This window comes from Podarcis vaucheri (genome assembly GCF_965113315.1).
Source record: "Podarcis vaucheri genome assembly, contig: SUPER_10_unloc_1, whole genome shotgun sequence".
Classification (NCBI taxonomy): domain Eukaryota; kingdom Metazoa; phylum Chordata; class Lepidosauria; order Squamata; family Lacertidae; genus Podarcis; species Podarcis vaucheri.
This window is the reverse complement of record NW_028118809.1, coordinates 1,984,551-2,001,663: the sequence shown is the minus strand read 5'-3', so window position 1 is coordinate 2,001,663 and position 17,113 is coordinate 1,984,551. Positions and strand designations below refer to the sequence as shown.

Genomic DNA, 17,113 nt, shown 5'->3' with positions numbered 1-17,113 from the left:
CCTTCTGGGCATTGTCGGCCAGAAGGTGTTAAAAAAGGATAGAACTTTTTTTATGTATGCTACAACTGCAGCAAGAATTCTTATCGCCAAGCATTGGAAGACCCAAGATTTGCCCACACTGGAGGAGTGGCAGACGCAATTGATGAACTACATGGAACTGGCCGAGATGACTGCAAGAATCCGAGACCTGGGAGAAGAGGCAATGGAGGAGGACTGGAAAAAATTTAAAGACTATTTGCAAAAGTATTATAAGCTGTATGAAACATAAGACGTCGTATGATTTGGAACGTTAGCCCCAGCAATGAAATTTAATTATCTATGAAATTGCTAACATTTGTGAAAGAATCAAAGTTTAAATGGGTAAAAATGATATTTTTAGAGTAAATGGAGAATAAGAGATCTAAACTTAAATTGCAACTGAAAATATAAAGAAACACACGAAATAAGGGTATAATTTGCTGATGACTTTATTATCAAGAATGCATTATGCGGGAGATGTGGGGAAGTCCAATGGAAATTTGAAATAAGCTGTTGAAATGGATGTGATTTTCTGTTCTTTTTCCTTTTTTTCTTCTATTCTGCTTTTTCTTTCTGTTCTTTTTGTAATTTGGAAAAATGTAATAAAAATTATTATAAAAAAAAAATAAAATCTGATGGATTCTTTCCCCCCACTCCCTTGTATAGCAAACGTTTCCATTGCTGAAACATGAAATTTACTTGGCTGTCATTTTGGCTCTCCCTTTTGGTCTGCATATCCAGAATCAAAATAAAAGGGAAAATGAAGATTATCTAGAAAATCAGCAGGGAAAAAGAATGAAGAGTGAGCTACGCATCAGGAATGATACTGCAATAATCATTTTACATTTTACTTTTCTATTTTTTTCAAATGGAATTTATGTATTCCACAATTATGTATTTCACAATTATGTATTTCACAAAATACTTTTCTATCTTTTTTAAAATTAAACTATAATTAAACAAGACTGTGTTAACTTCAGGTTGTAAAAAATAAATTTGCCAACACTAAGGATGCCAATAAACACACTGGCTTTGTTTGCATGTAACACTAAACAAAACTACACTGGTACCTCAGGTTAATAACTTATTTCGTTCTGGAGGTCCGTTCTTAACCTGAAACTGTTCTTCACCTGAAGCACCACTTTACCTAATGGGGCCTCCCACTGCCACCGCACGATTTCTGTTCTCACCCTGAAGCAAAGTTCTTAACCTGAGGTACTACAGTGGTGCCCCGCAAGACGAATGCCTTGCAAGACGGAAAACTCGCTAGACGAAAGAGTTTTCCGTTTTGGAGGTGCTTCGCAAAACGAATCTCCTATGGGCTTGCTTCGCAAGACGAAAATGTCTTGCGAGTTCCTGCAGGGGTTTCCCCCCTTTTTTCTAAGCCGCTAAGCCGCTTATCAGCTGATCCGATAAGCTGATAAGCCGCTAAAAGCCGCTAATGGCGCTAATAGCGCTAATCCTCTAATCCGTCAATGGGCTTGCTTCGCAAGACAAAAAAACCGCTAGACGAAGAGAATCACGGAACGGATTCTTTTCGTCTTGCGAGGCACCACTGTATTTCTGGGTTAGCGGAGTCTATAACCTGAAGCGTCTATAACCCGAGGTACCACTGTATGGCTTAACGTGAATGAGTAAGCATGTTCCTGGAGCAAAAATCATAGCTGCTTCTCTCGGTTCCGCCACACTACCCAGAGCTAAACCATAGTTTGATTTAACATTTGCAACATTTGCAGCTGTTGAACTATGTTCATGAGCAATTCCACACAGAGTGCATTGCAGCAATCTAACTTGGAGGTTACCAGAGCATGGCTTGCTGTGGCCACGCTATCTCATCTGTCCAGGGAGAGAGCCAGTGTGGTGTAGTGGTTAAGAGCAGTAGTCTCGTAATCTGGGGAACCGGGTTCGTGTCTCCGCTCCTCCACATGCAGCTGCTGGGTGACCTTGGGCCAGTCACACTTCTCTGAAGTCTCTCAGCCCCACTCACCTCACAGAGTGTTTGTTGTGGGGGAGGAAGGGAAAGGAGAATGTTAGCCGCTTTGAGACTCCTTCAGGCAGTGATAAAGCCAGATATCAAATCCAAACTCTTCTCTTCAGGGAAATAACTGTAGCTGATGAACCCGCTTTGTTAGAAATAGTTCTGGAATCTTAGAGAGAACAGGTGCCTTATAACGCTAAGTAGTGGACCTAGCGCAGAGATGAGAAACGGATTGACGCTTATAACAGGTGTAGTAGAGAGCCAATCCCCATGCTAAAAACATCTGTGTTGTGGTGGGAAATGACCTAGTGGCTGGAGGGCATCAAAACGAGGAATTCTTTTTGAAAGGAGCCACTTGTAGAAGTGATGGAACTGATAATATTGTATCTTACACCGTCTAGGGAGCTTCCATCACTGGAAATGGAAACAATTGGGATTTTGTTACACATACAGTGGTACCTCGGGTTACAGATGCTTCAGGTTACAGACTCCGCTAACCCAGAAATAGTACCTTGGGTTAAGAACTTTGCTTCAGGATGAGAATAGAAATCGCGCGGCAGCAGCGGGAGGCCCCATTAGCTAAAGTGGTACCTCAGGTTAAGAACAGTTTCAGGTTAAGAACGGACCTCCAGAACGAATTAAGTTCTTAACCCGAGGTACCACTGTATTCACTACATGGAAACCTGCGTGTCAGTGAGGGTGTGGGGATGTTCAGATGACACACATGCATACATTGAAACATTACATGGGAGTGCTGTGGGTCTGCACGGACCAATGTTACCACCCACCCACAGTGGGGACTATCTAACCTATATGCTCCCGTTTTCCCACTATGCATGCCTTCAATCCCATAGCCATCAAAATATTCTGATGTTCAAACGACTTGACAGGGGCGTAGGGTGGGGGCGGGCTGCCCCAGGTATCATCCCTGAGGGGGTGACAAAAAGGCACACTGTGGGGGGGGGGCTTGTCCTACCGCCCCTGGGCTTTTGAAAAGCCGTTGCAGGAGGTCTCAAGTGGACAGAGGGCTCTTGGAATCAAATCCTGTTTGTGGCTTTCCTACTGGCATCTAGGTGGCCTCTGAGAGAAGAGGAAGCTGGATCAGGTAAGCCCTTGGCCTGATCCTGCAGGCCCTACTTGTGTGTTTCCTAAGGCCACTCTCCTTCCCCCTGTCACATTATCTCTGAGGCAAGAGTCCTTAGTCTGGGCTCCAGTCCCTCCAGGTCTGAGTCTTTCCCTTCCTGCAAAACAAATGGAGACAGCAGGAAGAGAGGTACCGGTGGCATACTTTTCCCAGACACTCAACGCAACCGAGCGGAACTACTCGCAAATAGACAAGGAGGGTCTGGCAATCGTGAAGGGAGTAAAAAAATTCCATGATTTCTTGTACGGGCGGCCCTTCACCGTGGTGACTGACCACAAGCCGTTGCTTGGCTTGTTTGCCCCCGAAAAGCAGACCCCCCAAGTGCTGTCTCCTCGCGTCCTCAGGTGGTCAATTTTCCTTGCCAGCTACCAGTATGCACTGATTCACCGCCCGGGGAAGGCAATGGGCCATGCGGACGTCCTCAGCAGGCTACCACTACCGGAAACAGGCCCCGACCCAGCACCTGCACAAGAGGTTATGAGCCTGGAGCTGCTTCCCGACCGCCCCATTCAGGCACAAGAAGTTGCACACCATTCCAAGAAAGATAGGGTCATCTCCCGGGTCCTGGACTGGGTGTGGAGGGGATGGCCCAGCAGCAGCCCTGGGCCAGAATTCGCTGGCTACACAACCCGCAAGCATGAACTGTCGGCCCACAAGGGGTGCCTGTTATGGGGAAGCAGGGTCGTTGTGCCCCAGCCCCTCCGCAAAAGGGTCCTCACAGCCCTACACGAGACACACCCAGGGGTAGTAAGAATGAAGGCCCTTGCCAGGAGTTATGTGTGGTGGCCAGGGATCGACGGAGAGATAGAGGCCTGGGTCAAACACTGCCAGGCCTGCCAAGAATCCCGCCCAGATCCCCCAAGGGCCCCAGTCCAGTCCTGGGAGTCCGCCCGAGCACCATGGTCACGCCTGCATGTGGACTTCGCTGGCCCCTTTCAGGGGAAAACATTCTTCATAGTGGTGGACTCCTACACCAAATGGCTGGAAGTCGCACTGGTACCGTCCACTTCCACGTCCGCAGCCATCCGGGTACTACGCAGGCTGTTTGCAACCCATGGGCTCCCTGACACTCTCGTCTCAGACAACGGGACTGCATTTACGTCAGGAGAATTCCAAACCTTCACAGCGCAGAACGCCATCCGCCACATCCGTTCGGCGCCATTCCACCCTGCCACCAATGGCCAAGCAGAACGCATGGTGTGGACCACCAAGGACACCCTTCGCCGCATGACGCAAGGGGATTGGGAGTACCGCTTTGCCACATTCCTCCTAGCACAGCACAGCACCCCCAGCTCAACGACTGGCCGGAGCCCTGCTGAACTACTAATGGGTCAGCGCCTTGCAATCAGATTGGACCGCCTTCACCCCGATAGAGCTCAGGATGAGGTAGTGGTGGGGGAAGTCAGGAACCCCCGGACCTTCGAGGCCCAGGACCCAGTGTACGCAAAGAATTTTGGGGCAGGCCCAGCTTGGGTACCTGCCACAGTCACCAGGGTCACTGGCCCCGTGTCGTACGAGGTGCTAACGGATGGGGGGCAATGCTGGCGCCGCCACTGCAACCAGATACGGCGACGATTCCCAGGAGAAAACCAGGTGGAGGAAAGGTCAGAGGAGTCCCAAGGGAACAGAGGGGCAGTGAGGCCCATAGAGCAGGAGGGGCCAGCAGGAGAGGCAGAATCAGTAAATACAGAGAGGACCCGCGAGGCCGAAAGGACACCGGAACCAGAACCACGACTGAGCGAGCCGGTTGTGCCAGACCAAACAGGCCCATCACAGCCAGCATCCTTGGAACACGAGCCAGAACCTGAACCCCAGACCAGGGGACACCACAGGCCTCAACGCACATGTAGGCCGCCGGCGTACCTCGAGGACTATGAATGCGACCTCCCGGGCAGGACTGGAACTTAGAGGGGAGGGGTGTTATGTACTGAGTTGAATAGGATCCAAACTGCAGCAGTCTGATTGGTCCTAGAACAATAGGATCCAAATTACAGCAGTCTGATTGGTCCTAGAACAATAGGATTCAGAATGCAGCAGTCTGATTGGTCCAAGAACAATGCAGCAGTATGATTGGTTGGCAGGAACCACCCAATCATGCTCCAGATAGAAGTGAATCCACAACCTGATTGGCTTACAGTAGAATTCCAGAATTAACCAATCATGTGCAGCCCATTGTGTAAATAATGTATATAAAGCAGATACTTTGAGGGGACTTTCATTCATTCCTCCTCACCACTATGAGCTGAATAAAGAGCATGAAATCACTTTGCGACTCTGAGTATATTTCACTGGCGACGAAGGTGGGATCCCGCTGAGCTGACTGCTACACACAGCACCGCAGCACCGCCACCTGCCGCACCGCTGCCTCGCACCGGGAATCCAGGCTTCAGCTCCGGGACACAAGGAACTCAGAATGGCAACCGACAGCAGCTTCTTGCCATTCAACCCAGCATCTGGAGACTGGGAAGCGTACGCCTCCCGTTTCACCTTCCTTCTAGAAGCCAAAGGGGTCACCGATGAAGAAGACGCCAAGAAGAGGGCGATATTCTTCAGCATCTGCGGAGAGGAGACATTTGAAATCGCCCGGGCTCTCCTTGCACCTGAAGACGTCGCTACTGTTCCATACAAAACAATAATGGAGCAGCTGAAGGGGCACTTTTCGCCGCAGCCCTCAGTGGTGGCTCGTCGAAATGCCTTCTACGCAAAGCGACAAGCCCCTGGGGAAACCATAACTGGGTTTGTGACCTCTCTCCGCCAAGCCGCCCGGTTCTGCAACTTCTCAGAGCTGGAGAACATGCTTCGTGACCGCCTCGTCGGTGGCCTGAAGGATGAGAAGAAGAAGAAGAAGAAGAGTTTGGATTTGATATCCCGCCTTTCACTCCCCTTCAGGAGTCTCAAAGCGGCTAACATTCTCCTTTCCCTTCCTCCCCCACAACAAACACTCTGTGAGGTGAGTGGGGCTAAGAGACTTCACAGAAGTGTGACTGGCCCAAGGTCACCCAGCAGCTGTATGTGGAGGAGCGGAGACAAGAACCCGGTTTCCCAGATTACGTGACTACCGCTCTTAACCACTACACCACACTGGCTGCAACGACGCCTCTACGCCAAGAAGGACCTAACGTTCCAGGTCGCTCTGGAGGAGGCCCTGGCAACGGAAGCTGCCAAGAGGTCAACGCAAGAGGCACGGCCGAGCCTGCCACCCCAACCGAGGGTCCACCATGAAGACCTCACCGACGACTCAGGATCTGACAGGGAGGAGGTGCACAGAGTACAGCAGCGCACTCAAGCAGCCCACATACCACAGCTGCCTCGACGAGAAGGAGGGAACTGCGCAAGCTGCGGGGAAAGTCACGAGAGGAGGACCTGCCGTTTCCGCAACGTAGAGTGCAGGCAGTGCAGAAAATTGGGACACATCGCCCGGGTGTGTCAAGCTCGGCCCACCCGACGCCAGGCATCAGATAACCAATCCAAGAGCCCCAGGTCCCGGGGCCCAACGCACCAAGGCAACTCTACGGAGCTCACGGACTTCCAGGTATACCAGTTGCCCCACCCCAACGTAGAGAAAATTTATGTAGAGGTACAGATAGAGGGGGCCCCATGCCGCATGGAGCTTGACACGGGTTCAACTCTATCCATAATCTCGGCAAGGACCTTAAGGAAACTGTGTCCTACTGGGGGTCCCAAACTCAGGCCGGCCCCATTCACCCTCCGGGACTTCCAGAAACGTAAGGTCCCCACAATGGGGGTGGGGACCTTCAGGGTGCAATACCGAGGGCGGACGCGGCAACTGGACTTGCTCGTGGTCAAGGGCCCCTACATTAGCTTACTGGGATTGGCATGGTTTGGACCACTGGGGCTAGCCATCGCCGGGGTGAACCACACTACCTTACAAGTGGACGTGGACGCCACCTGCAAGGAATTTCCAGGGGTTTTCGATGGGAAATTGGGACAGTATACGGGGCCCCCCATTGATCTACAGCTTGACCCCGCAGTACGACCGGTCAGGCTCAAGGCCCGCCGGGTCCCGTTCGCCCTGAAACCCCGTATAGACGAGGAATTGGACCGGCTCGTGGAGCAAGGAGTGCTGGAGCCGGTGCCTAATGCCCCCTGGGAAACCCCAATCGTCACACCCGTCAAGCCTAATGGTTCGGTCCGCATCTGCGCAGACTACAAATGTACCATAAACAAGGCCGTCACGGCCCATGCATACCCAGTGCCAGTGGTCAGCCATGTCCTTGCCACCCTGGCTGGGTCGAAAATTTTTGGCAAGCTGGACTTGGCCCAAGCATATCAACAGCTGCCAGTAGATGAGGCCACAGCAGAGGCACAGACGATTGTGACGCACAGAGGATCGTTCAGGGTAAAGCGGCTGCAATTCAGTGTCAGTGTGGCACCAGGCATATTCCAGAATCTAATGGACTCGCTCCTTAAAGGGATTCCTGGCGTCACCCCCTTCTTCGATGATGTGTTGATTGCCGGGCCCACACCAGAGGAGTTTGAGGACCACCTCCACACCGTTCTGCACCGTTTCCAGACGGCGGGTCTCAAGGTGAAGCGGGAAAAATGTCTACTAGGAGTGCCTCAGGTGGACTTTCTGGGATTTATGGTGGACGCAGAAGGGGTCCACCCGACTGGGGACAAGGTACGGGCCATCTGTGATGCCCCAGCACCCAAGAGCAAGACTGAACTTCAGGCCTTCTTGGGACTATTGAACTTTTACCATTCCTTCCTTCCCCACAAGGCGGCGGTAGCAGAGCCCCTACACAGACTCCTGGACAAGCGGGCCCCTTGGGTATGGGGCCAGCGCCAGGAGGCTGCATTCCAGGCAGTCAAGGACTTGCTTGTCTCAAACTCGGTCTTGGCACACTTCGATGAGAGGCTGCCGGTGGTGCTAGCATGCGACGCCTCGCCCTATGGCATTGGCGCTGTCCTGGGATACCAACTCCCGGATGGAAGAGAGGTACCGGTGGCATACTTTTCCCAGACACTCAACGCAACCGAGCGGAACTACTCGCAAATAGACAAGGAGGGTCTGGCAATCGTGAAGGGAGTAAAAAAATTCCATGATTTCTTGTACGGGCGGCCCTTCACCGTGGTGACTGACCACAAGCCATTGCTTGGCTTGTTTGCCCCCGAAAAGCAGACCCCCTCGCGTCCTCAGGTGGTCAATTTTCCTTGCCAGCTACCAGTATGCACTGATTCACCGCCCGGGGAAGGCAATGGGCCATGCGGACGCCCTCAGCAGGCTACCACTACCGGAAACAGGCCCCGACCCAGCACCTGCACAAGAGGTTATGAGCCTGGAGCTGCTTCCCGACCGCCCCATTCAGGCACAAGAAGTTGCACACCATTCCAAGAAAGATAGGGTCATCTCCCGGGTCCTGGACTGGGTGTGGAGGGGATGGCCCAGCAGCAGCCCCGGGCCAGAATTCGCCGGCTACACAACCCGCAAACATGAACTGTCGGCCCACAAGGGGTGCCTGTTATGGGGAAGCAGGGTCGTTGTTCCCCAGCCCCTCCGCAAAAGGGTCCTCACAGCCCTACACGAGACACACCCAGGGGTAGTAAGAATGAAGGCCCTTGCCAGGAGTTATGTGTGGTGGCCAGGGATCGACGGAGAGATAGAGGCCTGGGTCAAACACTGCCAGGCCTGCCAAGAATCCCGCCCAGATCCCCCAAGGGCCCCAGTCCAGTCCTGGGAGTCCGCCCGAGCACCATGGTCACGCCTGCATGTGGACTTCGCTGGCCCCTTTCAGGGGAAAACATTCTTCATAGTGGTGGACTCCTACACCAAATGGCTGGAAGTCGCACTGGTACCGTCCACTTCCACGTCCGCAGCCATCCGGGTACTACGCAGGCTGTTTGCAACCCATGGGCTCCCTGACACTCTCGTCTCAGACAACGGGACTGCATTTACGTCAGGAGAATTCCAAACCTTCACAGCGCAGAACGCCATCCGCCACATCCGTTCGGCGCCATTCCACCCTGCCACCAATGGCCAAGCAGAACGCATGGTGTGGACCACCAAGGACACCCTTCGCCGCATGACGCAAGGGGATTGGGAGTACCGCTTTGCCACATTCCTCCTAGCACAGCACAGCACCCCCAGCTCAACGACTGGCCGGAGCCCTGCTGAACTACTAATGGGTCAGCGCCTTGCAATCAGATTGGACCGCCTTCACCCCGATAGAGCTCAGGATGAGGTAGTGGTGGGGGAAGTCAGGAACCCCCGGACCTTCGAGGCCCAGGACCCAGTGTACGCAAAGAATTTTGGGGCAGGCCCAGCTTGGGTACCTGCCACAGTCACCAGGGTCACTGGCCCCGTGTCGTACGAGGTGCTAACGGATGGGGGGCAATGCTGGCGCCGCCACTGCAACCAGATACGGCGACGATTCCCAGGAGAAAACCAGGTGGAGGAAAGGTCAGAGGAGTCCCAAGGGAACAGAGGGGCAGTGAGGCCCATAGAGCAGGAGGGGCCAGCAGGAGAGGCAGAATCAGTAAATACAGAGAGGACCCGCGAGGCCGAAAGGACACCGGAACCAGAACCACGACTGAGCGAGCCGGTTGTGCCAGACCAAACAGGCCCATCACAGCCAGCATCCTTGGAACACGAGCCAGAACCTGAACCCCAGACCAGGGGACACCACAGGCCTCAACGCACATGTAGGCCGCCGGCGTACCTCGAGGACTATGAATGCGACCTCCCGGGCAGGACTGGAACTTAGAGGGGAGGGGTGTTATGTACTGAGTTGAATAGGATCCAAACTGCAGCAGTCTGATTGGTCCTAGAACAATAGGATCCAAATTACAGCAGTCTGATTGGTCCTAGAACAATAGGATTCAGAATGCAGCAGTCTGATTGGTCCAAGAACAATGCAGCAGTATGATTGGTTGGCAGGAACCACCCAATCATGCTCCAGATAGAAGTGAATCCACAACCTGATTGGCTTACAGTAGAATTCCAGAATTAACCAATCATGTGCAGCCCATTGTGTAAATAATGTATATAAAGCAGATACTTTGAGGGGACTTTCATTCATTCCTCCTCACCACTATGAGCTGAATAAAGAGCATGAAATCACTTTGCGACTCTGAGTATATTTCAACTGTCATGGAGAATCCTGGAAATCCTGTAATGTGTTCAGGGTGCTGGGAATGGGAGCTGTCGGGAATGGTAGGTCCTTGAGAAAGGACAGTTCTCATGATTTCTTGTTGGAAGCCAAGACTGTGAAAGTGGTAGAAGAGGCCTTTGAATGTCCAGTGTGGTGGATGCTCTCAACAGGAAGCCTGCCACTTTTGTGGGGGTTAGGTTCTGGGGATCACACCTCAAACCAGAATCTCATAGGGTCAAAACACATGGGGTTCAGGACTGGGTGGGATTGCCAATGTCTCTTTTCCTGGAGACCCACGTGCTTTCTGCTCCCTTTTTGATTCTTTAGATTTTTGGGCCAAGAACATAAGTTAAATGCGTGCAAGTTAGATGTGCCAAAGTTGCAGGCCTTCTGTAATCGTCAAGGAATGATGGACACATGCAGTTGCGAACCAGGGGAAACTTTGTAAGGGGAGTGAACAAGATCACACTGCTGATCTTGCAAGAGCCGCCTCCTTGCGAGAATAAGAAAGCCAAGGAGAATCGGATGCCCCACAAGAGCATCTTGGATGAGGTGGCTTTCAAAGAGGGTGAGAGTGGAGAGGGTTATGCAAGGCAACCCAGTTGGAGGGAGTAATGCTTCTGAAAAGCACTTCCTGGAAGCCACAGGTGGGGGGAGTGTTGCTAGGACTCCCAAAACATGTTTCACAAGGACCCCTTCGTACCCTCTGCCCCAGTGCCTGAGGGTCGTCACATCTCTCCAGGGATTTGGCCAGAACAAGGTATACAGTACTTTGGGGAAAGTCTCCCTCCCTGTAAAGAAAACGGAGGAATCAGCAAGCGCCTGGCTCCCAGCCATGCTAGCAGCAATATGGCGCATGAGGGTGGGAGACACGGGAAGGAAGCATTGCTATAATATAGGGCACTCAGTTGGCATTTCCACTTGCCTGAAGTTTGAGCCTTTCCCCCCTTGTTCTGGACTGCCTTTCTCCTAAGGAAGAAACAAGCTCAATTAGTCAGATTGGTTGGAGGAGTTCCAGATAAATAGATAGATAATAATATGTATCTATTATATTCCTAGGTTCATTATGGTAATTGAGGCCACCGGTTGAGGTTGGCTAGAATCTCAGGAAGGACATTTCATGTGATACAGAAATTAGAGAAAAATATGGGGCGCGGGTGGCACTGTGGTCTAAACCACTGAGCCTAGGGCTTGCCGATTGGAACGTTGGTGGTTCAAATCCCCGCGATGGGGTGAGCTCCCGTTGCTCGGTCCTAGCTCCTGCCAACCTAGCAGTTCAAATCTCCACAGAAGCATTCCCAACCAAAGCTGGATTACCCAATGGGCAGAGCAGACACCAGCCTATAGGCCCCGTGACAACAAATCAAATTAAATTCTGTTGTTTTGTGTAATAAAATTGGTTTATTAATATTGTTGGTTGGTAAAATCAAAAACGTATCAGGAGATCATTTGCGAGGAACCCGGTGAGATTTTGACTGCCTAGGGGCCTCCACAGGTTTTAATCTGGAACTGTGCCCAACCAAGGGCCAACTTTGGGCTCTCAAATGTCAACAGAGCCCTGTATGACCCTACAATTTGGCACCCTTCCCTCTTGTTCTCCCGCATTGTTTTAGCCCCCTCTGCAGCGTGGTGTGAGCGCACCGGACGTGCCATCCTAAAACTGCCCCAGCCCAGCCTTGAGATGTGGTGTTGGCATGGGAAAGAATCACACCCCCTGACCTGGCCAGGTGGACTGCAGAGAAACCTCCATAAAACTGTAAAGGTAAAGGGACCCCTGACCATTGGGTCCAGTCGTGGCCGACTCTGGGGTTGCGGCGCTCATCTCGCTTTATTGGCCGAGGGAGCTGGCATTTGTCTGCAGACAGCTTCCGGGTCATGTGGTCAGCATGACTAAGCCGCTTCTGGCGAACCAGAGTAGCACATGGAAACATCGTTTACCTTCCCGCCGGAGCGGTACCTCTTTATCTACTTGCAGTTTGACATGCTTTCGAACTTCTAGGTGGGCAGGAGCAGGGACCGAGCAACGGGAGCTCACCCCGTCATGGGGATTCGAACCGCCGACCATCTGTTCGGCAAGTCCTAGGCTCGGTGGTTTACCCCACAGCGCCACCCGTGTCCTTCCATAAAACTATAGGAATATCTAAATCAGGCCTTTCTCCTCCAGCTGGCAAGATGACAGGAAAACACTTCCCCTGCCACAGAAAGTCACAGCATACCTGCACATTTTGGTTTGTATCATGGCACCGCTGGGCTGCTGCTTGGCCAGAGCCTTTCCTATGCCACAGCCCTGCGAATGAAGAAGGACATTGTACTCTCCTGGCACAGGCATCCACTCTAGGGGACAGGGGTCCCATGGACCCTCCTCAACGATTTCCTTCTGGGGCAGATTTCCCTCAATATCTCCCCCTGCCCCAACAGACTTCTCAGGTCTTTTTCTCATTCTGCTGCCTCCCCCCAGCCAACATCCCTCCTCCTCCTGTGTGGAACAGAACAGCCCAGCAGCAGCGCAGGGAAAGGCAAGCCAGGGGAGGCAGGGCCCTCCTGCGGAGGAGACGTAGGGGCCCCCAGGGGGGCAGCCCCCAAACTTCTGTGGGGAAAGCTTGAGCACTAGCGAGGTGTCTGGCCAGCTGACCCAGGGAAGGAGGGAGACAGAACAAGCACCCCTGCCACGCTGCCCATGCCCACATCACCACTGGCTGCCAACAATCGCTGCTCCTGCCTGGGCACACGACGCCCCAACCCCTGGCTTGGAAGAAGGGGGTGAGGGGCTGGGGCAAGATGGGCCTGCTCCCCCCCCTCAACCCAGCTCTGTTTCACTCAGGTCAGTGCCACGACCTCCCTGCACATGTGGGGAACAGATTCCCCATGGAATTAACACACCACAACTTCCAAGGTTTCATTTTTATGTCCGACACCCTCTCCTTCTCTCAGTCCAGGCGCCACAGCACCAGTCTGGGGCAGGAGGGTGGGGGATACTTGTAACCAACCAGTTATTCACAACAGTAAATATAATCTGGGGACCACAGCTGAGGACCTGCCAAGCTATCAGCAGCTATGGACAAGTCAAGCCAGGGAGCCAAGCCACATGCACCAGTCACAGGTGATGCTGCTATTATTATTATTATTATTATTATTATTATTATGAAGACGGGAGTGCCTGGCGTGCTCTGATCCATGGGGTCACGAAGAGTCGGGCACGACTAAACTAAACAACATTATTATTATTATTATTATTATTATTATTATTATTATTATTATTTACTACTACTACTACTACAACAACAACAGTATTTCTACGCCACTCATCTCCTCTGGGCCTTGGAGCTCCTCCTACCTTCAGAGTCCTTCTCATGGGCACTGATGGGCACACTTGATCCTATTACTGGACTACTGATCCCGAAGAGCTGCCCAGCCCAGCTTCAGGTCCCCCACCAAGTGCCCCCCTTCTAGAATCCACCACTCTCAACCGACTCTCAACTGCCTCCCCCAACATTCACGCTCCCTTTCCAAGCCTCCTCCAACCTTCCGTCTCTATCAGAATTCCACTCTCTCTTCCACCCTCCCTCCCTGCTTGACAGTCACTTGGGAATTCTAATAAAGGTAAAGGTAAAGGGACCCCTGACCATTAGGTCCAGTCGTGGCCGACTCTGGGGTTGCAGCGCTCATCTCACTTTATTGGCCGAAGGAGCTGGCATACAGCTTCCGGGTCATGTGGCCAGCATGACTAAGCTGCTTCTGGCGAACCAAAGCAGTGCAGGGAAACACTGTTTACCTTCCCGCTGGAGAGATACCTATTTATCTACTTGCATTTTGACCTGCTTTCGAACTGCTAGGTTGGCAGGAGCTGGGACAGAGCAACGGGAGCTCACCCTGTCCGATTGGCAAGCCCTAGGCTCTATGATTTAGACCACAGCACCACCCGCGTTACGTTTACCTAACTCTGACCTAGCTCACATGGATTCAATCACTCACTGTTCATTCCTTACAAGTTTCTAACCTAGGTCAGCGTGGACTTTTTACCTCCCGGTGAACTGCAGGACTGCTGAGGGGAAGTTTCTATTTTTACATCCTTTTGTATTACAGGCTTGGGGGATCGTTTGCAAAATTGGATATTTTCTACTCAATTTGGTGGTTCAGAATAAATTCTATTTGGCTCTTCCTTCAGTACCTCTGGTTACGAACGCTTCTGGTTACAAACACTTCAGGTTACGAGCTCCGATAACCCGGAAGTAACTGCTCCTGGTTGTGAACTTTGCCTCAGGATGCAAACGGAAATCACATACCAGAGGCAGCCCCATTAGCGAAAGCGCGCCTCAGAATAAGAACGGTTTCAGCTTAAGAATGGACCACTGGAACAAATTAAGTTCGTAACCAGAGGTACCACTGTACTCCAAATCTACCATTTATTAATCTCTAGGGTTTAGGGGTGTCCCTTGCAAATGCATAACCGTTTTTGCCTGCATACCTTTTACTGCTACTGTTGCTATGAACCAATGCATGAGAATAAAGTAAGGAAGGCTTATTTTTAAACTTCTCAGCTTGCGGCCTGATTCTTTCTGAAGTGGGCAGCTGACTTCATAGCTGGACTTGCTCCAAACAAGGTTTCGCAGCCTAATTCCTATCCTTTTAAGTTTTCTGTCAAAGATGGCATTTTAAAACTCTGTTTTTTAAGAACCAGGTGGCAACCCTACTTCAGGTATACAGGACCCACACTTTGAATGGTGCTCGCAAACATACTAGGAGCCCTCGTAGATCCTTTAGGACCGGTGTTATATGGTCCAGTTGGCTGCTCCTAAGCCTTTAATTTTGCTCTCAAGGAGGGGATTTAAAAACTCTGTTCATTTCACATTTGTGGGTATCTGGAGGGATAAATTTCAATTAATATATACACTCCTTCCTGTTAAAACCCATCCCACACAGTGACAAGATCATGAAACTTTGGGAAATTCTCTTTAAAATGATCTGCAACTTATTTAGGAACGATGAGTCTGTAGGTTGATATTTCAATGGAATTACCCAGTGACTTCAAGCCTTAGAGTTAAGAAAATAGAGGCATGCAAAGGCCATATGGTTTAACCTTGTAAACAACCAGATATTCACAACAGAAAATATAATCTGGGGACCACAGCTGAAGACCTGCCAAGCTGACAACATCTGTGGACAAGTCAAGCCAGGGAGCCAAGCCGCAGGCACCAGTGATGGGTGATGCTAACAACAACAACAACAACAACAACAACAACAGTAATAATGCCACTCATCTCCTCTGGGCATCCTACCTTCAGAATTCATTTTTATCATCACTTGACCAGCAAGCATCTCACCATCATCTGACAGGCATCCCTCTTGCTGGGCACTATAAGGCTTGCTTGCAAAGCATTTTGTGACATCACAAACAGGGGCCAGGCTGCTGGGTTGCCAGGCAGCTGAATTAATAGAAAGAAAATCAAAGGGTGGGGTGGGGTTTCAAAGTGTGCTGGGATGAGGCCACTGTGGGTCAGCCCAAAGGGTGCTGTTGGGGTGTGTGGTTGTGCCTCCCCTTGTTCTGCATCTTGCTCCCCCGCCTGTTCCTTTAGCTGCTCGATAGAATCATAGCATGGTAGAGTGCAACCCAAGGGTTGTCTAGTCCAACGCCCGGCAATGCCAGGATCCTGCCCACAGCCAGCCTTGGCTGGGTTCCAAACTCCAACCATCTTCTTACCAGCCAGATGCACTGACCCCTTGCAATTCTGCATGGGGGTGGAGAAAGGGGAGAGAGAACCGTTTTGCTCTCTGTCCCTCAGGACATTGATATGAGAGCCACGACATGCAGCCCTGTCAATATCTCAAGGGCCGTCACAGGGAGGAGAGAGGAAGCTTGTTTTCTCCTGCTTCAGAGGCCCTCAGGACCTGAAGCCATGGCTTCAAACTACAAGAAAGGAGATTCAGACTCAACTTCAGGAAGAACGTTCTGACAGCAAGAGCTGTTTGACAGTGGAAGGAAATCCCTCGGAAGGCGGTAGACTCTCCTTCCTGGGAGGGTTTTCAGCAGAGGTTGGATGGCCATCAGCTATGGATGCTTTAGCTGATTTTCCTGCATTGCAGGGGATTCCGCCCAACTCTATGATCCTACGATTTAAAGTGCATCCAATGAGCATTTAAAGCACATGACGTTGCCCAAATGATCCTGGGCATTGTAGCTTCCCTCTCACAGATCTACAATTCCCAGAACCCCTAAGAAACGCTGCTCATGGCGGAGAAACAGTTTCTATGCAAATGCAATTCTGGTTCTAAACGCAGCATAAGGGGTCTCTAAAGTATAGTGTATTTTAAAATGGGGTTTAAGAGTTGTTAGGGGTTTTAAAATGTTTTATGTAGTTTTTATGCAGTTTTATGTAGTTTTTATGTAGTCTTATGTAGTTTTGTGGTAGTTTCATGGTAGTTTCATGGTAGTTTTTATGTAGTTTTAGGTAGTTCTTCAATTTCATTGTTCTCACGGGACAATGACAATAAAGATATCGTTATCGTTATCGTTAAAACTACAATTCCTATGATCATTTGGGGGAAGACGCCTGCTTTTTGGAGCAGGGAGGAGAGCCTGCAGCTCACTTCCCCCAATTTCCTAGGAACCAGGAACAGGAAGCTCAAGTGCTTCTAACAGGATGACTTCACAGAGCAGGGTGGATAAAATATTCTTCCAAAAGTTGGGTGCCTCCCCTCTCTCTGCCGAGTGGTGGCAAGAGCCCATGGGGTTCCAGGCTCTCACCTTTGGAGAACTGAGACATGGCAGAGAGTGTTCTAGCTTTCAGAAAGAGTACAGCTGAGTCCTTTCAAGAGGGACTTGTCCTCCACAGCAGGGCAGCCAGTTGGATTCCAGAATTCTGG

At 51.1% G+C, this 17,113-nt stretch overlaps 1 protein-coding gene and 1 long non-coding RNA gene across 7 annotated transcripts in view; one reads left to right on the top strand and one right to left on the bottom strand.

Annotated features, from left to right (window-relative positions):
- HDAC10 (histone deacetylase 10) overlaps positions 1–1,076 on the top strand; it is a 26,077-nt gene extending 25,001 nt beyond the window's left edge. For 4 of the 5 annotated variants that reach the window (XM_082242467.1, XM_082242470.1, XM_082242468.1 and 1 more), the window contains one exon: positions 685–1,076. The gene's annotated coding sequence lies outside the window, so the exon portion shown is untranslated. The remainder of the gene's footprint in view (positions 1–684) is intronic. The other variant, XM_082242471.1, reaches the window with a different exon arrangement.
- The window catches only part of LOC309542617, a 23,071-nt gene extending 5,958 nt beyond the window's left edge, over positions 1–17,113 (bottom strand). The window contains exon 1 of one of the 2 annotated variants that reach the window (XR_014224319.1): positions 16,995–17,113. This is a non-coding gene — a long non-coding RNA (uncharacterized lncRNA). Of the gene's footprint in view, positions 1–15,528; positions 15,570–16,994 lie in introns of those variants that run through there. The other variant, XR_014224320.1, reaches the window with a different exon arrangement.